Here is a 14,866-nt window from a genome sequence, read left to right as displayed (position 1 = left end):
GAATGGGAGAAACTCAGAAAAGATGATAATAGTAATAAGAACAACAATCCCTCTTTTTTGTTTAGCCCTTATCATTTTAAATAACACTTTCCTATCCAGAATCTCATTCAAGCCTCAGAGTAATACCAGGTTCAAACTGGGTAAAGATACCCTTTCCCATTTAAAAATTGTGGGGCTGAGACTCAGATAGCCGGGACTGAAATCTCAGTCTTCTGATTGCAAATTCTCTGCTCTTTGCACAAGACAAACAAAAACACTACACATTTAGAAAAGCTTCTAGGTATACCAACTTGGACTGCCAGCACCTATTTGCCTGTCTCCTCAGTAATAAAACAGTGATTTTCCTCTGGGGACCTTCTGCCAATCTCAGTTTATGTTCTTCAGCCCAGGGAGACAGGGAACTAAGGCCTGGCAATTCAAAGCATTGCCATAAGGGCTGGTTCAGGAATGGGCATGCAATTCAACCAGAGCCCATGAGGGGTGAGGAGACACTTGTAGCACTTGAGACAGGAGGCAGGCCCGACTCTCTTCCACTGGTCTTAGGCATGGAAGAAGGTGTGTCTGGAGTCATTGGCTGCCCTCTTGCCCCCATGTGGAATGTGAGAAAGGCAATGTGGATGATAGAGAAGCCAAGAGACAGGGTACACATGAAATCATTTGAACCTCTGGTTTTAGGCACATAGCCCAGTACTTTTTATTTACCTGAGCCAATATTTTATTATTTAAGCAGCTCAAGTTGCAATAAAAAGTACATCATTTGCAACTAAAAGTGTCACCAGGCACCAAAATTGCATTGTCTGCCACTTGGCTGATTCAGGTAGTTTCTTCTTCTTCTGTCTTGTTACCTTTATGCAGATACAGGCAATGCCACTTACAGCACTGGGGACAAGCATAAGGTTTAATTGCCAAAGACTAATGCACAGAAATTCCCTCAGTGCCATGATATGGCTAATCACCACCTCTCCTCAGCAGCCTGGAAAAGTTAAGAAACCCCCCTTTGCCCAGATGCCCAATGGAGTAGCCTAGCCTGCTAGACATTGTGAGGCAATTGTGTAGTGTAATTACACCTCACTTAGTAGACGTTGATAGATAGAGCGGTGCTCTAATTGTGCTTGGACACCTGCATCAGATAGACCCCTGACAGTGAAAAGATGGCTCCCAATGGCAATGGAGGTTTATGCAAGAGACAGAACAAGAATTTTCTCGCTTATGCATGGGACATAAGTCCTCCCCTTCAGTCTGACTGATCCATCTTGGGTCATGTACTTACCATTAGATCAACAGCACTTACCAGGAGAATGACATTCATTCATTGGCTTAGACTAACCAAGATGTATGCTGGAGCTGCAAATGGTGTCAGCTTCTTCTGAGTCACCATAAGAGGAACAGAGCCCCAAACTGAGATTCTGCTGAGAAGAAAGAAATAGGGACTAGAGGTCCGGGTGCTGTGGCTCATGCCTTTAATCCCAGCACTTTGGCAGGCCGAGGCGGGTGGATCACCTGAGGTCAGGAGTTCGAGGCTAGTGTGAGGAACATGGGAAAAGCCCCATCTCTACTAAAAATACAAAAGTTAGCAGGGCATGGTGGCATGTATCTGTAATCCCAGCTACGCAGGAGGCAGAGGTTGCAGTGAGCCGAGATTGTGCCATTGCACTCCAGCCTGAGTGACAGAGCAAAACCCACCTCAAAAAAAAAAAAAAAAAAGCAAGAAAGAAAGAAATAGGGACTAGATGTTGGGTAGGATTAAGAATGTCATTACAACCACTACTTGACCATGTGACCCTGGGCATATCCTCTAACTCTGTGGGCCTTAGTTCCTTGCCTGCAAATTGAAGAGAACAGAATCAAGGATATCAACACTCCCTATCTACTCTAATATGCAACAACTCTACTAACTCCTCACACAAAACAGGAAAACCAAGTAGACAGTATGGGAGGCAGGGAAATTTGAGAATGGTAGCACTCGCTGATGTTTGCTCATTTCAAACTTGCTTCACTTTGGGGAAGATATCTTGATATGACAGAGGTAGGTTTAAAGCTTTTTTGCAGAGATAGGGTCTCACTATGTTGCCCAGACTGGTCTCAAATTCCTGGCCTCAAGTGATCCTCCCACCTCAGCCTCCCAAAGAACTGGAATTACAGGTGCTACCAGGCCAAGCCAAAGTAAAGAGTTTTACTCTCCCCAGTTACAATAAAAAACAATCAAAGGAATTTTCCAGATGTCTTTATTACAAAGTCACATTTCTTATTATTCCATATTCTCTGGCATATAGAAAATCAATTTTAGGCAATGATGATCTGTTTAAGCAAAGTCTGGATTTAGCTTTTTTCTTTTCCTGGACCTGATCAGATCATACAACTACAGCACATTATAAATACCTGGGAAGATTTTTAAATCCCGATGCCAGGTTACAGCCTGGACCACATAATTCAAAATCTTGAGGGGTGAGTACCTGGCATCAATAGTTTTTCAAGCCCCCAGGTTATTCTAGTGTGCCCCAAGGCTGAGAACACTGCCTTTGAGTCTGCCATAAAATCAGTGCCTGCTGAACCGCAGTGGAGAAAGGAAGGTGAGTGCCACACTTCCCTACTCCCAACTATAGGAAAAATAAAATTGTTGCTGGATCTTTAAAGTCTAATGATTCCTGAGATATCTGGGGGAGGGAAGGGGTTGTTCTGTCTCAGGATTCTGAGCTTTATTAATAGGAACCAGCCAGAATGGATGTCTCGCTCCTAAGCGGTCGTAATTGAATCATATTTTCTGGTAAGATGGCCCTTCCCGACTCACCCCCATGAAGAACTGTGGCTGGTCTTTCTTCTGGAAGTGCCTCTAACCAGAGCTCTTTATAGGGCTCCTTAGCAGAAGGTCACTGAAGTTATTTTATTATGATTTTATTACAGAAAGATTTAAGTAAAAGGGGCCAGAGAGGGCACCTGAAATATTCCAAATATTCACCAGGCAGAAGCACTTAAGAGGGACACCTTCAACTGGAGAAGCTCCAATTTGGGGCTAATCCAAGGGTGTGTCCACATGTAGCCTGAGCCAGAGACTAAATGCAGGCACAAGAAGTCATCCCCGGCAGCCTAGGAACATTTAAGGTGAGGCATAAATGTGATTTAGTTCAAGGCATAATCTGTTCTGTTAACAGCATTTTAAAATGTTCCCCAACCTCTGACTTCTGAGACTGACAACATTCCAAGAATCTGAGACTAAATGCTGGAGGAAAAGAAAATATTCCTACCACTAGCTTAGGAATATTTGGTCATTCCTTGGACCAGGGGTGAAGATGAGTACTATACTGGAAACCAAAAATGTGTACTCCCTCTGCTTGATCATATCTCTAAGTAATTTGAGGGCTGCGGAGCATAATTAATTACCAAAAGTATTTATTAAGCAGCTACTGCTTAGGGCTGTGCAATGACTAAAAAGGTTTGGTCTCTAATTTATAGCTGGTGCTTACTAAATACATGCCAATTGATTTATAAGAATTTATCAGAGAGTAGATAAAACACACACTCAGAAGCCACTACCCACGCACAGGCATTATTCAAATGAAGACTACAGTAAGTTTTCCTTTCTCTGTTGTAACCTAATCACAGCCACTTATAGTTTATAAGCCCACTACACGTTTATCAGCACATTATTATAAATCTTGCTCAATATGAGGATCCTATCATCTTTTGTTTTTGTCAGACAGAGTCTCACTCTGGCTCTGTCACTCAGGCTGGAGTGCAGTGGCCTGCACTCAGCTCACTGCAACCTCGTCCTCCTGGGTTCAAGTGATTCTCGTGCCTCAGCCTCCAGAGTAGCTGAGATTACAGGTGTGCACCACTACACCAGGCTAATTTTTGTGTTTTTAGTAGAGATGGGGTTTTGTCATATTGCCCAGACTGGTCTGGAGTTCCTGGGCTCAAGCAATTCATCCACCTCAGCCTCCCAAAATACTGGGATTACAGGTATGAGTCACCGTGCCCTGTCCTTATCTCTTTTCAGAGATGCAAAACAGGCTATCTCTATAAAAGGCTGACATGAGCCAGCACAGGAGTGCCAGACATACCCTGAATGCTAGGAGGATAGCAGCACCAGGCCCCAGGCCCTGTGGGAAGGATTCAATGTGGGGGAAAAAAATAGCACTCGTCTGTGACCAGAGCCATGCTAAAGTCATTGAGTTACTTCCAACTTTTCTTCAAAACTATTTTTTGACACATAATTGTACATGTGATATTTTGAAAAATACATACAACATGTAATGATCAAGTCAAGGTATTTAGGATATCCATCACCTCAAGCATTTATCATTCTTTATGTTAGGAACATTGATCTTCTAGCTATTTTGTAATATGCAATTATTGTTAACTATCGTCACGCTACTGTGCTGTCAAACACCGGAACTTACTCCTTTTATCTGACTGTATGTTTGTACCCATTAACCAACCTCTCTTCATCGTCCCTCCATCCCCAGGCTCACTTTATTTTTTATTTTATTTTTTTGAGATAGTTTTTCTCTTCTCACCCAGGCTGGAGTACAATGGTGTGATCTTGGCTCACCGCAACCTCCACCCCCCAGGTTCAAGTGATTCTCCTGCCTCAGCCTCCCAAGTAGCTGGGATTACAGGCACCTGCCACCTCACCAGGTTAATTTTGTATCTTTAGTAGAGATGGGGTTTCACCATGCTGGCCAGGGTGGTTTCAAACTCCTGACCTTAGGTGATCTGCCCACATCGGCCTCCCAAAGTGCTGGGATTACAGGTATGAGCCACCACGCCTGGCCAGATTCATTTTAATCTTGCCTTTTAACCCAACCTGATTTGGGATGGGAATCAGTCTAGGCTAGCTGGGGTTAGGGGAAGAGGTTCAAGCCAGATGCAGATAATCATAGAGCATGGAGCATGAAGCACACACTGTAATAATTAGAACTCTTTTAGCTGTGACTTACAGAAGCTCAACAGAAATCAACATAACCCATAAGAGAATGTATTGGCTTCAAGGTATAGTATTGGCTGGATCGAAGTGCTCAAAAGCTATTATCCAGAATCAACCGCTTTCCATTCCCTTACTCTGAGGATCTCCTCCACGTTGCCTTCATCTTCAGACAGGCCCTCTCCCAGTGGTGGCAATAATAATTGTCAGAGACTGGGTGCAGTGGCTCATGCCTGTAATCCCAGCACTTTGGGAAGCCGAGACAGGTGAATCACTTGAGGTCAGGAGTTTGAGATCAGCCTGGCCAACATGAGGAAACCCCCGTCTCTACTAAAAATTTAAAAATCAGCCGGGTGTGGTGGTATGCACTTGTAACCTCAGCTACTTGGGAGACTGAGGCATGAGAATCATTTAAGCCTGGGAGGCAGAGGTTATAGTGATCTGAGATCTGCACCACTGCACTCCAGCCTAGGCAACAGAGTGAGACCCTGTCTCAAAAAAATAAAATAAGAATAATAATTGCCAGAGCTCCAGGATCACATTCTACCAGCTTCACGGCCCAGACAGTTCTAGCAAGAACCAGGGCTAGTTCTCACTGGCCTAGCCACAGTCACAGACTCATCTCTGAACCAACATCTGTGACCAGGGGAATGCAGTTCTCTCATGGGCCAGGCCTCGGCCTCATGCCCACTTCTCATTCAAGGAGGAGAGGTCAGCCCTGCTCATACCACAAGGACTAAGACTTAGAAGAGAGTGACCAAAAGAAAATCAGGGTGTTTTCCCAGGAGAATGGAAATAACAAAAACAGTTCTCCACTGCCTTGACAGTGCTGGCCCATTTTGTGGATCCTAGAGTTATGGCACCTATTCTTACCCTCACTCTCCTTAAATTTCCTGTGCCCGAAACTTAATAGGCAATTGAATAAATAGTTTTAAAATGAATCAATGAATGAATCTGGTTGAGAACTTAAAACACGAACTATTTAAATATTGTACAGTATTTGGTGACATGATCAATGGAAACTATAAAAAGCAAAGATGCAAAAATAAAGGAAGAGATGAGGGGATGCCATAGGGAAGAGGCAAGGCCTGAACTGGGTCTTGAAGGATGGGGAGAAATGGGGAGGGGAATGCATTCCATGAAAGGTCACGTGGGCTCAGCTCTGAAATCAGACAAGTACCATGCATCCAGGGACAGAGAGAAAACTTGCCAGGCTGGGCTTCATGTGGACAAATAGTGGGAGAGGAGTGGGGAAGGTAGGAGGGCCCACCATGAGTCTGCGGTGGCCATATGAGGACCCAGAACTGTATCCTGTAGATGCTGGGAGGGGGCAGAAAGGGAGAGCTGGCACAGAAGGAAGAGAGAAGAGTTCACTTTGGGACAAGATGAGGCTGCAGTGTCAGCAGGAAGCATGAAGTAGGAGAGTGATGACGACAGTGCTGCTTTGCACAGATAAGCCTGGCGGAGACACGGAGGGGGCTGGACTCTTAGGGGTGAGGATAAAGGAAGGGTGTCAGTGGGGAAGCTGCTGCCAGGTGGAGATAATGAGGGTCTGAACTCCATCCCTTCAGACTGCCTTGTCCAGCCCAGCTTCAGAAGCCCTTTCAGCAGCCCCTGCCCCATTACTCTTTCTCTCTCCTGCCTTTCCTGGCTCCTGACATGATAGCATGTCAGATATTTGATAATCCAAGGAATTTCAAACTTGAGGAAGTTACACAGAGAGAGGGTCTGAAGTGTACAGTGCAAAGACTACGCCTTGCTAAATGACACAGAAGTCTCTTAGCAAGGCGTGGCACAGAAGCACAGGTGAACCAAGGAAGATACAGCTCACTGTCCAACTCTTCAGAATGTTTTCCGAATAGCATTAAGCACTGGACTCTGCAAACCAACTGACTGAGTTCAAATGTCAGTGTCACCATTTACTGGCTGTGTGATCGTGGACAAGTTCTCTTAGCCTTACTATTTCTCATCTGCAAAAAGAAAGTATAACTGAACTTCCCTCAGAGGCTTAGTATTAAAACTAATTGTGTTAATAACATATATTATGGGCCTGACTGTATAAAAGTCTATTATCATTATTATTATTATTATTTGCATCTGGGAACATCACAAGTAAACCTGTTGGTAGGACTCACCTAAACTTCCTCCCAAAGCTAAAAATCCCAACGCATAATGGAGGCCTTTGGAGATGGGGTCAAGTCCTCTCCACTGATCCTCAGGCTGAGCTGAGTCTGTCCTGAAAGATACCAACCACTAGAGGGAGAGTGGACTTCCAGAAACCAGTCCCTCAACCCAGTGTCTTTCAAACTGCGGGTTTGAAACACATTAGTGATTGTGATACCAACATAGTGGGACCCAACTAGCATTTTTTAAATAAAATAGAACATATCTGCATTAATTTCAGAAGATACAGGTAGATATTGTTTCATGAAGCCCTTTGCTTTAGTTAAATAATTATATAGACATCTATGTTGTTGGTCCCAATATAAAGTATATTTCTCACTGTAGGTCATGGTTAACTATCAGGAGATCTTGAGAAACACTCCCATAAAGGATGTGCAGGAGAAAGCTACCTGTGTTGTTCATTTTCAAACACCAAAGGCCACACTGAGGTGAGTCATTGTTCTACGTTAAAGAAAAATCAGACACAGATGTAGAGGACTGGATTTAACTAATGACACCCCGCATTGTTAGGAATTGTTGTTTTCAGATTCTCTTCCTCCAGTGTTCATTAGGCACCTCTCAAAGTCTAACCTGGCTCTTTTTCAGGCCCGTAAAGGCCCTGCATGGCTCTCATCCTAGGTGATAGCATTTACTCCCAAGGCATTTCTCTATGTGGCTGAATCCTGAACTACCTTTTTGGCTTTTAACTCCAGATATGTATTTCCAAATGATGGCTAGAATTCTCTCCATGGATGTCCCAAAGACCCCTCAAATTCAACCTGTCTGAATCCCAACTCATTATTTTCCCTTTATAAAGAGAGAAGTAAAAGGCCCTGGTCCTGTGTTCCTTCTCTTGGCTCCTCTCTCCTACCAGTCACTGTATTAGGCTGCTATAAAGAAATACCTAAGACTGGGTAATTTGTAAAGAACAAAGGTTTAATTGGCTTACAGTTCTGCAGTCTGTACAGGAAGCATGATGCTGGCATCTGGTCAGCTTCTGGGAAAGCCTCAGGAAACTTAACAATCATGGTGGAAGGCAAAGGGAAAGCAGGCACATCATACGGCCAGAGCGGGTGCCAGCGAGAGGGGAGAGGTGCCACACACTTTTAAATGACCAGATCTCATGAGGACTCACTCACTATTGTGAAGACCATACCAAGAGGATGGTACTAAACCATTCCTGAGAAATCCGCCCCCATGATCAAATCACCTCCCACCAGGACCCACCTCCAACATTGGGGACTACATTTCCACATGAGATTTAGGCAGATATGGTTTGTATATCCAAACCACATCCAGTCACGCAGGTGAGAAAATTCAGTTATGGTCAAGTCTTCTTTCTCCCTCTGTCATTGCTAAGTTGAGTCATTTATCTGTCCCCAGTGCCTCATCTGTCCAGTCTACTTTTCCCTCCCACTCATGCTATTTCAGATGATTTGTGTATCTTCTTAGTGGTCTCCCTGTTTCCAGCCTCTCACCTTTCCTCTGGATCCTTCCCGTGGCCATCAACTACCTCACCAAAACACAGATTGAATGGTGCCATTCTCTCTTACTCTTCTGGTCTTAATAACATGCAATAACTCCCAAGAATAACCAAAATAAATACAATATGTAAGCATGGGATTTAAGTCCCAAGCCGGGAATGACAAATGATTCCATCCCAAGTGCCAGTCCCAACTGATTCATGGAGAACTATGTTGAGAAGAATCCTGAGGTTTCATTCAAATTCAGGAAGAAAGATTAGCAAGGGGCACAACAGGGGGAAGTGGGTATCCCTGATCTAGGCTCAATCTATTTTTTTGCTTCTTCCCACATAACTCTACCAACCATTCAGCCACAAGAACTACGTATCATTACCCAAATATACCATGCAATTCTATTAACCACAAAGACTTTAATTCCTTTCTTTACTGATAGCTTACTCTTGCCTCAACTTCCTATCAGAATCCTCATCCTTTTCCTCTACCATCAGAGTTGATTATGTGTGCCTCTACTGAGCATGTATCAACCTCCTTCGTATTATAAATATTATATTTTTTATTTTTTGCAGAGATAGGGGTCTCACTATGTTGCCCCAGGCTGGTCTGGAACTCCTGGGCTCAAGTGATCCTCCCATCTCAGCCTCCTAAAGTGCTGGAATTAACAGGTGTGAGCCACCGTGCCCAGACATCATTTGCATTTTAAATATATGTATGTTATGAATCATGTGTGTGAGTATTTCTGCCTCTCCCACTAGACAATAAACTCTTTGAAGGCAGTCAACATTATCTTACTCATCTCTCAATCCCTAGATTCCAGCCACTAACTTAAACACAGCAAGCATTCAGGGGGGCTTATTATAGAATGAGTGAACTATTTAACCAATATTCTGATGCCATGTTGACACGTGACTTTTCAACAACAACAAAAGTCACAGGGAATCTCTGGGTAAAGACACAGAAGTGAAGACTCCCTTCTAGAGATCTCCTTATTACCAGCAGTCAGCAAAAACCCTAAGACAGCAGCCCCAAACTATGAAGTAGGTGGTAGAACTGAGAATTTAGGAGAAGAATCTCTGATTGGTACAACGGCATAACACTGGACACTTACAGATAACTCTGCAAGTACACAAGACAAGCCTTACGCTCCTTTCACCAATGGAGCTCGGAAGATTAGACTTTCCCTATATCACATGAGCACCCCTAAGTAGAAGCAGGCTCACACCCACATTTCACACTTCAGATCCACAGCTCACACTTCAGATCCACAGCTCACACTTCAGATCCACACTTCACACTTCAGATCCACAGCTCACACTTCAGATCCACAGCTCACACTTCAGATCCACACTTCACACTTCAGATCCACACTTCACACTTCAGATCCACAGCTCACACTTCAGATCCACAGCTTACACTTCAGATCCACACTTCACACTTCAGATCCACAGCTCACACTTCAGATCCACACTTCACACTTCAGATCCACAGCTCACACTTCAGATCCACAGCTCACACTTCAGATCCACACTTCACACTTCAGATCCACAGCTCACACTTCAGATCCACAGCTCACACTTCAGATCCACACTTCACACTTCAGATCCACAGCTCACACTTCAGATCCACAGCTCACACTTCAGATCCACACTTCACACTTCAGATCCACAGCTCACACTTCAGATCCACAGCTCACACTTCAGATCCACAGCTCACACTTCAAAGTTGTGCTCTTCCTGCTTCACCAGTGAGTGTTTGGTGAACTTTACTCCAAAGAAAGGAATCCACTATCATTAAAAAATAATAATAGTAAGTTGGAAAATCACTGCGCTGCACCATTCTGTCTATGCTGTAAAGGTCTCCTGCTCAGATACTCCAAGCAACCCCCTAAACAACTGGAGACTCAACTCTATGACTAGGTGAAGATGGCTTTGGTTTTTTTGGTTGTTTTTTCCTGTGACCTCATCTCACTTGAAAGTTGTGATTTTTGTTTGTTTGTCATTGTTTGAGATGGGGTCTTGCTATATGAAGATGGTTTTTGAAAAGATATTTCCAACCACCTTACTTTACCAAGCATTGACAGCTTCCCTTATGGGTCGTTTATATGGAGGCCAGTGACCCAGAATCCTTACAATCAATTACCTCCAGTTATAGCAGCAAATTGGGGACACTATTTGGAATATTGTAATACCTTGAACAACTGAGAGAGCAGTCACCAGCACAAGGGGCCTTATCTTTCCTTTATAGGAAAATAACTTTTATTACTGTTATTCCCTGAACGCCTATGAGGAAAAAAAGAAATTGAAGAGAGACAGTGACAGACTCGTTAATTTCCAAAGTTGATGCCAAGTCCTGTCTTAGAAAAAGGCCATCACAGGCGCTTTGTTCTTCCAGGAAGTGGAATGCTTGGGATGGTCAATTTTGAGTAGCGAAAAAGCAAATGGTCTAGGCCAAAATCCGAGCGAGCGCCACGATTTCAACAGTTTGGGGGTTATCTTCCCTGTCTTTTACCCTCTTTGTCTGTGTGGTTCCTCAAACAAAGTGGGTTGGAAAAGTTCAAACTCAGTTCACAGAAGAGAACATTCTGTACTGGCACAACAGGCTGGGCTGCTCTCTGTAAAACAAGATCAACAGCATGATCTCAGCCGCCGCGGCTGCAGCAGCAGGCACCGCGCCGCCGACCCACAGCCGGGCGTTTGAATGCAGGGCTGTCAAAGGCGATCTCTGGACAGTACACTGCGAAGGTGGAGACACACACACACACGCGCGCGCGCACACGGCACGTCAGAAATGACTTTCTGCCCCTTGTAGTTCAATTGTTACTTCCTCTCCCCAGAGGGTCAAGAAAGTTGTTTGGATTTTTCTCTTTGGAGAGTAATCACAGCTGCGACATTTCCAAGGAAACAACCCCCCGCGTGTGCACTTCAGCTCTGGCATTGATTGGGGCTTTTCAATCTGTTTGGATGTTACTGTAATCAGATGACAGCAGTAATACTAAGTACATTGCTGCCTGGGCTTAGGGAGGGAGGCAGTGAGGGAGGAAAGAGGGGATAGACGATCAAGTTCATTCTCACCCCAATCCCCACTCCAAGCTTTTCTATTTTCTTCTGGATCCAAAGCTTTTTCCTCCTTTGTCTGGAATTTAACGTGCAATTCAACACATACTTATTGAATGCTTATTTTGTGCCAGGGCCTGTCCCTAGAATAATACTGGTAGCGAGGTTGTTCCAGTGAAGTGACATCTGGCCCTCACGCCCATCAGAAGAGGAAGCAAAGGAAGAGGGAAAGCTGTGTATGGAGACAGGTGGTGGGGCAGGAGGGGAGGGCTGCTAGAATGAAGGATGGACAGGTCTGAACACAACACGGGTGGGTGTTTTAAAGTATGACAAAGCAGACATCTGGAACAGGGCTGCTTTTCCATTGCCCGTTCTACGTTGACTTCAAGCCTATTTGCAAGAGGGAAAAAATGGCAAGAATGCACAGCTCCCCACCCCAGGAGGGGTGGAACTGCCCATCAGCCTCCTTTAAAGGCTCCTGTTTCCCGGCTGCTGTGGCAGGAGCAGAGACCAGCAGGAGGTGAGCAGGGCGCAAGGGACCTCACAGAGAAACAGAAAGATGAAAATCAGGGCCTCCAAGGCAGTGGCTTTCAATCCTGATTTGTTGTGTGAACTTCAGGCAAGTTTCTCAGATTTGTGCCCATGAGTCTTTGCGCTGTCAGCTATTAACTGGGGAGATTCTACCTATTTGTAGAACTATTGTTGGATTTAAGGAAATAATATCTGCCTTTGCTTGGCAGACACTAGGTATTTAATAAACAGTAACCATTGTTATTAATGTAAGTACCATTCAGAGAAAGCTGTTAACCTGGTGTCAATTAAGAACGTGAACCAAAGTGACCTCTGAAATGTTTTCTTGCCCATGTATTTTCACAATTTATTAACTTAGTGCATGTCTATGGAACACCTGCTTGTAGCACTGTGCTCTATTCCAGGCACGGCACGAGGCACTGGGGCAACAACAGCCTTGTCCTGGAGAGGCTTCCTTGCCTTTCCAGGGAGGGCAGTTTACACAAGGCAGCAAACCCTGGGTGGCAGACAAACACTTCCTCACCGCCTACCTTCAGTCATGTTCAGGCTTGTTTCCTCTAGGTCCAAGATCATCTCTGTGATTGTGGCCAGCCATCCCAGAGGAAAAGAAGCTTCCAGAGATACTGGGGAGCAAGGATTGGTCAGGGACAGCCCTGATGTGAGACACTTCTCAGAACTGCTCTTCCAGAATGTAAACACCCTTTCTCACTTCAGGACCAGAGCTCCTGCCAAGACTTTGAAAAACAAGTTACACAAGCACCTTTGGGGAGGTTGGCCACGCCACATCACAGCTGCGGCTACACGGGAGAGGGGGAGGAAGCTGGCCTCAAGGACTCAGTCAGGGACAATACTTCCACCCCTAAACACAAAGTTCACAGGGCCAGGAGTCCAGTAGAACACAAGCCCCTGGATCACCACACCACGCCCCAGCCTGTGGCCCAAGGAGTCAGTCATTGAGGATAATTTCATAGACTCCCCCTGCCACCATCACTGACAGATCCCAGAGTTCAAAGAGTAATCAGTTGCCTGCCGTTAGAGCCAGTGCTCAGGCCCAGGTGGCGTTTTCTTGGAACTGGTCACTGGGATATCTTAAATTCTTTTTTTTCAGACAGGGTCTCACTCTGTCACCCAGGCTGGAGTGCAGTGGAGCAATCATGACTCGCTGTAGCCTCGACCTCCTGAGCTCAAGCAATCCTCCCACTTCAGCCTCCCAAGTAGCTGGAACCACAGGTGCATGCCACTATGCTCAGCTAATTTTTTAGTTTTTTGTAGAGACAGGGTTTTGCCATGTTACCCAGGTTGGCCTCAAACTCCTGGGCTCAAGCAAACTCCTGGTCTTGAGGAGTTCCTGGACTCTTTCTACCTGGGCCTCCCAAAGTGCTGGGATTACAGGCCTGAGCTACCATGCCTGGCCTTAAATTTTTTCTTCCTTGGGGAGATCACCTCCCTTCACTGCCCTGACCAGACCCTCCCTCAGAGAAGGCCCTATTTAAAATTTTGGCAGCAGAGAACCTGTCTCAAAAACACTTTTCTCCCAATTGAAGTTATTTGCCAAGGGCTGGTGCCAACTCCAGCCAGTCGTAGATAGAATTTCTCAGGCCAGGGTGTGCCTGGGGAAGTAAATGCAAAACCTTAAGGATCTGACCTGGACAAAGCTAAATAAATCCAGGAACTGGGCAAGTAACCAAGATCTCAGAAGGAGTAAGTGAAGGGGAGTTCTCAAATTAGCAAGAGTTTGCACCGACCCACACACACCTGGTGGGAGCAAAGACCTAAGAGAATGACATTTGTTGATCACACATAATGTATCAGGTACTTTACATGCATTCTCTCATTTCATCCCCACAGTAATCCTGTAGGGTAGGTGGTGATATCATCCCTGCTATAGATGAAGAAACCAAGACTCAAAGAGCTTAAATAACTTGTCCAAGATCATGCAGCTGTGGACATGGAAGAGCTGGTACTTGAACCCAAGTCTATCCAGGTTGAAAGCCCAGATTCCTTTGATTACACTATTCTGCCTCCCTGTATGCAAGAATCTTCTTTTTTTTTTTTTAACAAAGTTTTTTCAAAAGAAAATGTTTTTCAGAATTGTGCTCCAGAGAATCTTATTAGAATACAATTAGAATTATCTTGTATATTTATCTTGATTTTTCAGAGACTGAGTTCTCAAGTTGAAGTTCTGAGACAAAGTCCCACTCTCCAGTCTCATATAGTTTACCCTATCTCAGTATACATAATCAATCAGCAATAGTTACTGAGCATCCACAAGACCTTCTACTATGTTCTATAGGGGATAGAAAGGTGAGTTAAGCATGTCCCCTGCCCTCAAGGAAATTATAGTCTGTCTGGATAGGATAGGTTGTGCTGCAGTAACAACCTCTGTATCTGAATGGCTTAACAAGGTATATTTACTGCCCTTACCAGATGCCCATTGTGAATCAGCTGACCCAGGCTAATGGGCAAACTGCCACATATCTCAAACATTGCTAATCAACATGCCAGAGGAAGGAAAGTGTGGTCGATCGCTCACCAGCTCTTAACATTTCTTCCCCTGAAAGCTTCTTTTCCAAAGGGACTCATGCCAATTCTGCTCACATTTCATTGACCAAAGCAAATCAGCCACACACAATGCCAAGTTATATACAACCCTCCTGCAAGTCTGGAAGTGGAGAAAACCTTGAAAAATGTTGTGAATAGCCCTAATAATGACCACA

The 14,866-nt window shown here is 44.6% G+C and overlaps 1 long non-coding RNA gene across 3 annotated transcripts in view; it reads right to left on the bottom strand.

Moving 5' to 3' along the window:
• The window catches only part of LOC114672813 (uncharacterized), a 194,044-nt gene that overhangs the window by 116,441 nt on the left and 62,737 nt on the right, over positions 1-14,866 (bottom strand). The window contains exon 1 of one of the 3 annotated variants that reach the window (XR_003723319.2): positions 12,680-12,903. The exons of the other annotated variants lie outside the window; for them this stretch is intronic. This is a non-coding gene — a long non-coding RNA (uncharacterized LOC114672813). Of the gene's footprint in view, positions 1-12,679; positions 12,904-14,866 lie in introns of those variants that run through there. 3 annotated transcript variants of the gene reach the window in all.

Source organism: Macaca mulatta, chromosome 15, assembly GCF_049350105.2.
Source record: "Macaca mulatta isolate MMU2019108-1 chromosome 15, T2T-MMU8v2.0, whole genome shotgun sequence".
Lineage (NCBI taxonomy): Eukaryota > Metazoa > Chordata > Mammalia > Primates > Cercopithecidae > Macaca > Macaca mulatta.
This window is presented reverse-complemented; position numbering and strand designations above follow the sequence as displayed.